The 8,518-nt window shown below is 34.0% G+C and overlaps 1 long non-coding RNA gene across 4 annotated transcripts in view; it reads left to right on the forward strand.

Annotated features, from left to right (window-relative positions):
* The window catches only part of LOC149749824 (uncharacterized), a 63,204-nt gene extending 60,409 nt beyond the window's left edge, over nt 1-2,795 (forward strand). For all 4 annotated transcript variants that reach the window (XR_016392540.1, XR_016392539.1, XR_016392542.1 and 1 more), the window contains one exon: nt 1,918-2,795. This is a non-coding gene — a long non-coding RNA (uncharacterized LOC149749824). The remainder of the gene's footprint in view (nt 1-1,917) is intronic.
* The last annotated feature ends 5,723 nt before the right edge of the window (nt 2,796-8,518 follow it).

The following is an 8,518-nucleotide window of genomic DNA, read 5'->3' on the forward strand; positions in this document are numbered from 1 at the left end:
AGTTCACACTTACTATCAAGGTTATTCATCCCATCTCAAAGGGTGTTCCATCGTTTCCTTCCCAATGCAGGCCCGCTCTAGGTGCACGGGGATACCTACCTGTGCCCAGAGATTTGACAAAGGGGCCTATGGTCTGCATGTTCTTCTCTTCCTGACTTATAATAAATTCTAGATTACCATAAGTGATCTTTACTAGACTCTGAGTCATGGTTTCACATCTTGCTCTACCTGCTGCTGAAGTAGCTTAAAGCTGGTATAACTCATGGTCTTTTCAGAGTACAGTGGTTCCCTTTCTGCAGTAACTTGGCTCCATCTTGATTTTCTTTGCTTCAGATGCTCTGAGAGCATCTGAAATGCCTGCTTTCCAGGTCCTGGCATAGACTCTTCATGTCAAGGCATCCATCCCATGGCTACCTATTCCCTTACCATGGTGGTCTCAGCCTCCCCAGGAAGTTTAGCTCTCAATCCTCAGCAATTCCACTGGGGGTGTACCAGGCCTTCTAGATCCCTCTCCAATCCTGTGCAGACCTGACAGTATCTCATGTCTACTCTCTTCTTAAACATATCAAGCCACTCTCTTTCCTTAGCTATAAACAACAGCTAGCAAATCCTTTTCAGAGGGAAGAACTTTCAGGGTACTTAGCAAGTGAAGAGGCATCACCATGCAATTTAAAAAGCAGACCTTCAAAGCAAAATAATTTTCTAGGTACCTCTCTTGCAAGAAGAGGTTTTTTTAAAAGTTATATATAAATGACTGTGAGACCACTAACTAAAATACACATCTAATTAATATATATTTTTTAATCCAACACTGCCTTCTACCTTGTTAGCTACAAGATCCCTTGGAATTTTGAGATTCTGATATTGTTGTTGACATAGGGTATTAGATAAGTTTTTTCTAATAGGAAAAAAAATAAGTCAGCATTGAGACTTGAAGCTGAATCGTGACTGTGTTATTCTGTGCTGAACTTGCTCTATTTTTACCTGAGGTAACAAACTTCATGGCCAAGCCTTCATGGTAGAATGGGCACAAAGAAAGAAATTGGCTTACCAGTAAGAAGAGGTACTAGGAAAGTGTTTTAAATTTTGCCATCTGGTATCATACATTATGTTTAGTTTGGACAGAGTAGTCTTTTTTTATTCACTATGACTGGCCTCACCGGTCAATTAATGACAGAAATAATTTAAAGAGGGGAGTCATTTAAAAATGTTTGATATAGATGTACTATTTTAACTGTCATTCACTTTATAATAATTTGAAGCAGGGCTACATTTACTGTTATTTGGTTTTTGTTTTTGTTTTATTTTGTATCTTAACATGAATTTACTTATCTTGTATAAACTGTATTTATAATGCATTGTCTTTTATTTCCATGTTGTTTGTCTTTTTTAAGTGAAATGAGAACGTAAATGTATTTGTAAAATGATCCAAGACTATAATCCTCATAGATTTTATATTCCTCTGCCTAATTTTTTAAATTTATGTTTTTCTATACATAATTCAAGACTTTGTTTGTAACCTGCTTAAGTATTTTGAAACCATTAAGCACAGACTTCAAAAGAACTGCTCTTTCCATGCTCATATTCCATTAGGTTATATAAATAACAAAGAAGTAATAAAAAGGACACCTGGGGGAAACAAATTGAGAAAAAGCACAAATTATTCTTGATAAACATGCAGCTTATGTGGTGGTGGCAGAAATGGGAGAGTATTAGACCATAATTTAGTATCCTGGTGCAGTCCTTGGTTGATGAACATAAGTTTTAAGTCTTGCAAAGAAAATTGGTATTCTTAGTTAACCCAATAGGTTAGTTAAATTGAGACCAGTTAAAAGGGCTTCTCCCATGTTTACACACATTTTATATAATCATATCAATCATGCATGTATTTTGTATTTCTTTTCTTTTGTCTTTTAGCTTGGTTGAATTCAGTAGCCTTCTGGAGCCCCTTCTCCTGGACACCTACTCAACTATGTGTTGGGAAGACCAAGGCGAATAAGGACTGGACTCTGAATGCAGTGAGGGTCTAAAAGGGAGATAACAAACACTCATCCATGCTTTATGTAGTAAATCCCACCAAGCACAAAAACTAAAAGTACATCGTTTCACATATTAAAAATAGGCCCCTATGTCACTTATTCTTATGCCAGTTTTTCTTCAGTATTTTATGTAAAATTTTACTTGATAATTTAGATCAAGTTTTAAAGATGTAAAAATATCTGGATAAAAGTATGTGCCCTTATCACTAATTGTCAGTCTACATCAGCTACTATTTATTTTAAAGTACTTCATTCCAGTGTGAGGAGGGTTACATTTAAATATTTCTCAGTCTCCTGAGATTTCTGATTCATATATGTAGCTCTGAAATACTGTGAGCAGGGTGCCATTCAATGCTTTTATGGAGTTTTTTTTTTTTTTTTTTTGCTGCTCGTGAACTGCTATGTGCCAGATGCCCCATTCATAACATCTCTTAACTCTGATAATGAGTAGATGTCATTATTTTGCCTTCCAGCACTTCTGATCAATATCAGGCTAATATTATTTTCTCTCTGATTTTCCTTTATATTTTCAAAATTTATAGCAAACACAAAATGAAGTAATTATTTAATGTTTAACACAGTACAGTTTTTTTTTGACTGCCCTCTAAGCCCTTGCAACTAGGATCGACTTTATTACAAGTTTAAAAAATTATGAAAATATTTTAGCATAAATATTTATTTAGTGGTACCCTTAACGGTGAATTTATGAGTTTTTTAGGCCACTTTTCAAACTCATTTTAGTTTCAATTAAGATTTGGTGGAATATTTCTTAAACTCATATAAGAAAATACAAGACCTAAAAAGGAAATGTAAGTCACATTCTTTAGAATTATCTTTCTGTTTATACCCAGTATTTCTTAGTTATCGGAATAAAATTGTGAGCCCAGTGCCTGACACATATTTGGCACTCAGAAAAGTGTATTAAATGAATGCATTCAAACTGAAATAACGTAACTGCTTAGTTAAGGCTTCTCTTGTTTTAGGTGTTTTTTTACAAGATTCTTTTCATTTTAAAAGAGATAATAGAGACTTTAGAAACTGAAAGGTAATGTTAATAGGAATCATAGCAATTATCTCGTCTATCTTCTCCAATTTTCAGATGGAGCTGACAAAGAAATTAAGTGATTTAACCAATGGCAAGTTAAATAGACTTCAAACTTTCAGATGTATTATTAAGCCATGTAGTTAATTTGGTTCAAAGTTTTGATTTAACCAACATGTATTAAGTATGTGTAATGATGAAGGCACTCTAATGAGTGCCAAGCTTAAAAAAAAAAAGAAACACGAAATTCCTACCCAAAGTTTGTAAACTAAGGACTAGTATTTGGGAACCACTGAAATTTGATTCTTAGGCTCAGGACTGGAGTCTGGGCGGGCGATACTGATTTGAGAGTCATTAGTATACACTTGTAATTGAACGGATGCAGTGAATGAGATCACACAAGAAGAGGAAATAAAACGAAAGAAAGAGTAGAACTAGTGGATTCCTGGTGAAGACGTATTTATAAGATGATACAAAGAGAATCAAGGGGGAAAAGAGACATATAAAAGGAGTGAGAATCAGATGATAAATAGTTCCTTGAAAATCAAGGGACAAAGAGAACCAGGTAGTAAATGATGGGAGGTTTCTTGTACCTTGCAGAAAACTCAATTATGATGAAGACTTAAAAGACACTATTAAAATCAGACATTCAGCATCACTGGGGATTCTTGCAAAAGTGCTTTGCTACAAAGGGAGTAACATATGAGCCACAATGAAGATTGCAAATTCTTGGAAAGAAGGAAAGAGGAGGAAAGAAATAATACAAATAAAAGACCAGCATTTTCCAGAATGAGTTCTGCTATCTTCACAGGTTTTAGTAGCTATTACTTGAAAAATATAAAGGAGAGCGTTGGGGTAGAGAGTTCACTTGTGAGATATCTTGAGGAAACAATTTAAAAAGTTAATTTTGCTGCAGGACTTCAGAAAATTTATTTGGCAAATGGGAATGGAGAATATCCAAAAGAGGGTATATTTGGTCATCTATTTTCTTTAAAAAAAAACAAAAACAGTTTTTGGGATTACTATTCTATATTAGTCACTTGGGAAATTTTGCTTTGGAATAAAAAGAAAAAGCCAAGATATTTAACACTAATAGAAAAAGAAAGAAGAGAAAGAAACAACAGGAATTCAAAAAAAATTCTCCAGCTTTATTAAGATATAATTGACATATAACATTGTGTAAGTTTAAGGTATACAATGTGTTGATATGATACATTTATATATTGCAAAATGATCACTACCATAGTACTAGCTGACACCTCCATCATGTCACGTAACTACCATTTCTTTTTTGTGGTGAGAACATTTAAGGTCTACTCTTAGCAACTTTCAAGTATATTAAACAGTTTTATTAGCTAAAATCACCGTAATGTAATTAGACCCAGAGAACTTATTCATCTTAAAACTGGAAGTTTGTACTCTTTGGCTGACATCTCCTGATTACCCCCAACCCCCTGCCTCTAGTAACCACCATTCTAGTCTCTGTTTCTATGAATTTGACTTCTTAAAAATTCCACATATAAGTGATATCCTACAGTATTTGTCTTTCTCCAACTTACTTCAGTTAGCATCGCACCCTCAAAGTCCACCCATGTGATAAGTTGAAAGAAACCTTGTTTGTGTTGAGGTGTGAATCCCTTCTACTCCAGGATAAGTTTGATTAGATTTGAAAGCCCAAATATTGGAATTTCAATATGTTTAAAGGTTCAGTGCAAATAAAGACCTTCTGAAGTCAAGTGTACACTCAGATAGTGACAGAGCCATGCAACAGAATTTCTATTCATTTGTGTTTTCTTCACAAAGACATCCAGGAAAGATGCATCAAAGGGGAAACCTAGCAGAAAATCTTAAACCAAAATAATTGGTAAGGTTGATTAAGAGAGGAGAAAGCATGAAGCAAAGAAACTTAGTAAGTACTTTTTTCCAGCTTTATTTCAATATAAATGATATATAACATTGGGTATATTTAAGGTGTACAACATGTTGACTTGATACACGTATATATTGCAAAGTAATTACTACCATAACATTAGCTAATACCTGAATCATGTAGCATAATTTCCATTTATATTTTGTGGTGAGAATATTTAAGATATACTCTCTTAGCAACTTTCAAGTGTATAATACAGTATTATTAACGTAAATTACTATACTGTACATTAGATTCCCCAGAACTTATTTATCTTATAACTAGAAGTTTATAACCTTTGACCAACATATCACTTCTCTGCCACCTCCCAGCTCCTGGTAACCACCCTTTTTTTCTCTGTTTCTACAAGTTTTATGAATTTTGGGTTTTGTTTGTTTGGTTTTTTTAGATTCCATATGTAAATGAGATCATACAATATTTGTCTTTCAGTGTCAGGCTTATTTCATTTAGCATAGAGCCCTCAAGCTCTATCCATGTTGTCACAAATGGCAAGGTGTCTTTCTCATGGCTGAATAATATGTACATATGTATATACACCCCCCACCTCATCTTTATTCATTCATCTGCTGAGGAACACTTAGGTTGTTTCCATATCTTGGTTATTGTGAATAATGCTGCAATGAACATGAGAGTGCAGATATCTCTCCCAAGATCCTGTTCTCATTTCCTTTGTATATATACCCAGAAATGGGATTGCTGGATCATGTAGTAGTTTTATTTTTAATGTTTTGAGGAACCCTCTTAGTTTTCCATAGTGGCTGCACCAAGTTACACCCTCACCAATGGTGCAGGAGAGTTCCTTTTCTCTACATCTTCGCCAACACTTGTTGTTTCTCGTCTTTCTGATAATAGTCATTTTGACAGGTATGAGATGGTATCTCATTGTGGTTTTGCATTTTTCCGGTGATTACTGATGTTGAGGACTTTTTCATGTACCTGTTTGACTGTCTTCTTTGAAAAAAATAAAGAAGATTGAAATCATATCAAAAGCCTTTTCGTACCACAGTTGCATAAAACTAAAAGTTTTCCTAGTTTCCTAGTTTCTCCTAGTTTACCAGGAGAAAACTGAAAAATTAACCAATATGTGGAGATTAAACAGCATGCTACTGAACAACCAGTGGGTCAAGGAAGAAATCAAAAGAGAAATCAAAACCATTTCTTGAGACAAATAAAAATGAAAATACAATATACCAAAACTTATGGAATGCATCTAAAGCAGTTCTAAGAGGGAAGTTTTTAGTGATAAATACCTACATGAAGAAAAAAGAAAGATCTCAAATAAACAACCTAATTTTACAACTCAAAGAACTAGAAAAAGAAGAACAAGCTATGACCAAAGTTAGTGGGAGGAAAGAAATAAAGATCAGTGCAGAAATGAATGAATGAGAGACTAAAAAGAAAATAGAAAAGATCCCTGAAACTTGAGTTTTTTTGAAAAGGTAAACAAAACACACAGACCTTTAGCTAGACTTATCAAGAAAATAAAAGAGGATTCAAATAAACAAAATTATAAATGAAAGAGGGTACATTACACCTAGATACCACACAAATGGAAAGGAATATGGGAAACTACTATGAACAATTATGCACCAACAAATGGACAAACTAGAAGAGATGAACACATTCTTAGTAAGTACTTCTACTGGTCTTACATTCCTGCTCATTTTCTGGCATTCCAAAATCTTATTTGAAATTTTGGACATAAACATTCTTAGAAGAATCCACTGGTTAACAAAGAAAATTTTGTTTCATACTTAAAATTTTCTTTTCAATTCATAACTGGTTTTCTGTATGTGAGACATATTGTTTTCTTATACCAAGTGAATGCTGTCGGGAGTGATCTTCCATCACTTGTTCCTGTTTCTGGAACACGGCTTGCTCTGTGGCTTGGCATTTTGGAGCTGTCCCTTTTAGACAAGTCTTGAATAAACCGTCTTCTCACATAATTTGGCAGAAGCAAAATGGCATCCTCATGTAAAATGTCACCTGCTCTAGACTGGCATTATTCTTGAGATTATAAGTATTCGAATAATGCTCTAAGATTCCTCTCTGTTTATCTCAGAAATATTACTCCCTGATGGTTTCTAAGAGGATAGATTTGGTTATTTTATTAGGTCAAACTTTAATCCTTGATAGAGAGCAAAATATTTTAAAAACGGAGCCTAGGACACATAAAGTTTGATTTAGTAATTAAACATTAGAGCTGGAAAGGAAAATAGAGTTCATTGAATTCAGTGATTAGTGAGATGACTCTAGAAGAATTTCTGTTTCAGTACCATTGTGGAGAAAGAAGGTAAGCTAAATTAGGGTTTTTGGTTCCTTGGTTTTCTCCCCTCATAGCATTTCTTTGGGTTTCTTTTTACATTGTGTTTTTCTTTAGTAGATTAACATTTTATTTTAAAACAATAATTTAATATAAATATTTCATATTGAAAAGTTGGAAAATTAGTTTTTAAGGGATTAAATGATTTTCCCAAGTCATAACTCTACTAAAAGATACAATGGGAACTAGGAACATGGTTTCTTGTGTTTTAGTGCTTTTTGATTTTTATTTCATGTTTTTGTTCTATTAAAGATCTAAGAACCCAATTGGAATTCCATAATAGGACATGATGGCTTAAAAAAAAAATAGAAAGAATGAAAGAAAAGAGTTATAAAGTGAATTAAAATCATCAATAATTATTCTTGCCTACTGCATTTTTCCTTCAAATAATTATTTCTTCACCTGTTTATATTCTTCATACTGTATGTGATAAAGAATTTAAATAATAAAATAAAAATTTCCCCAAAATGTATTCATCTCGATCAGGGTTTCTCAACCTCAGCACTAAAACTTTGGAGTGACACATTTTTTTGTTGTTTGCTGTCCTATGCATTGTATAATGTTTAGCAGCATCCTTGGCCTCAACCCACCAGATACATGGAGATATGACAGTCTTTTACTCAGTCATGATAATCAGAAATGTCTCAGAGAATGCCAGATATCCACCAGAGACAATACTAACCCCGGTTGAGAACGATTGATCTAAATAATGTACAGTCTAGATCCAAACTGAGACACCAAACTGAAGATAATCTTACCATATGTTAGCTATTGTGAGTAGACACTTGTTCCAAGATTTTAAGCAGTCCATTGTGATATTTTAGAAATTATAAGGAAAACAGTCGTGGCTGTAAGAAGTGAGGCAGGTGTGGGAGTCAAGCCTTAATGCAAGCAGGTGAAGTGGGCTGCATGAGTGTTGACTATGTGCTTGGTGGGTGTGGAGAGTCCACAAAAATATTTAATATTCTAATTTAATTGAACTCAGTTCTTGTTAACTTTTTGTATTATGTGACCCTACATGTAATAGGCCAAAAGAGTTAAATATTTGTCTTTGATGGCTGGACAAGGCAGTCAGACTCTAGAGTAGAGTATGGTGATGGTGATGGGGATTTTAAGCTTGCCACTTTGATGTCCAGATGTGTCTTAGAATGAAAGACGGAAAAAGTCATGAAGAAAGGGCTATC

Source organism: Delphinapterus leucas, chromosome 3 (genome assembly GCF_059928025.1).
Source record: "Delphinapterus leucas isolate spDelLeu-1000000601 "Yukka" chromosome 3, BTC_Dleu_Yukka2, whole genome shotgun sequence".
NCBI classification, from domain to species: Eukaryota; Metazoa; Chordata; class Mammalia; order Artiodactyla; family Monodontidae; genus Delphinapterus; species Delphinapterus leucas.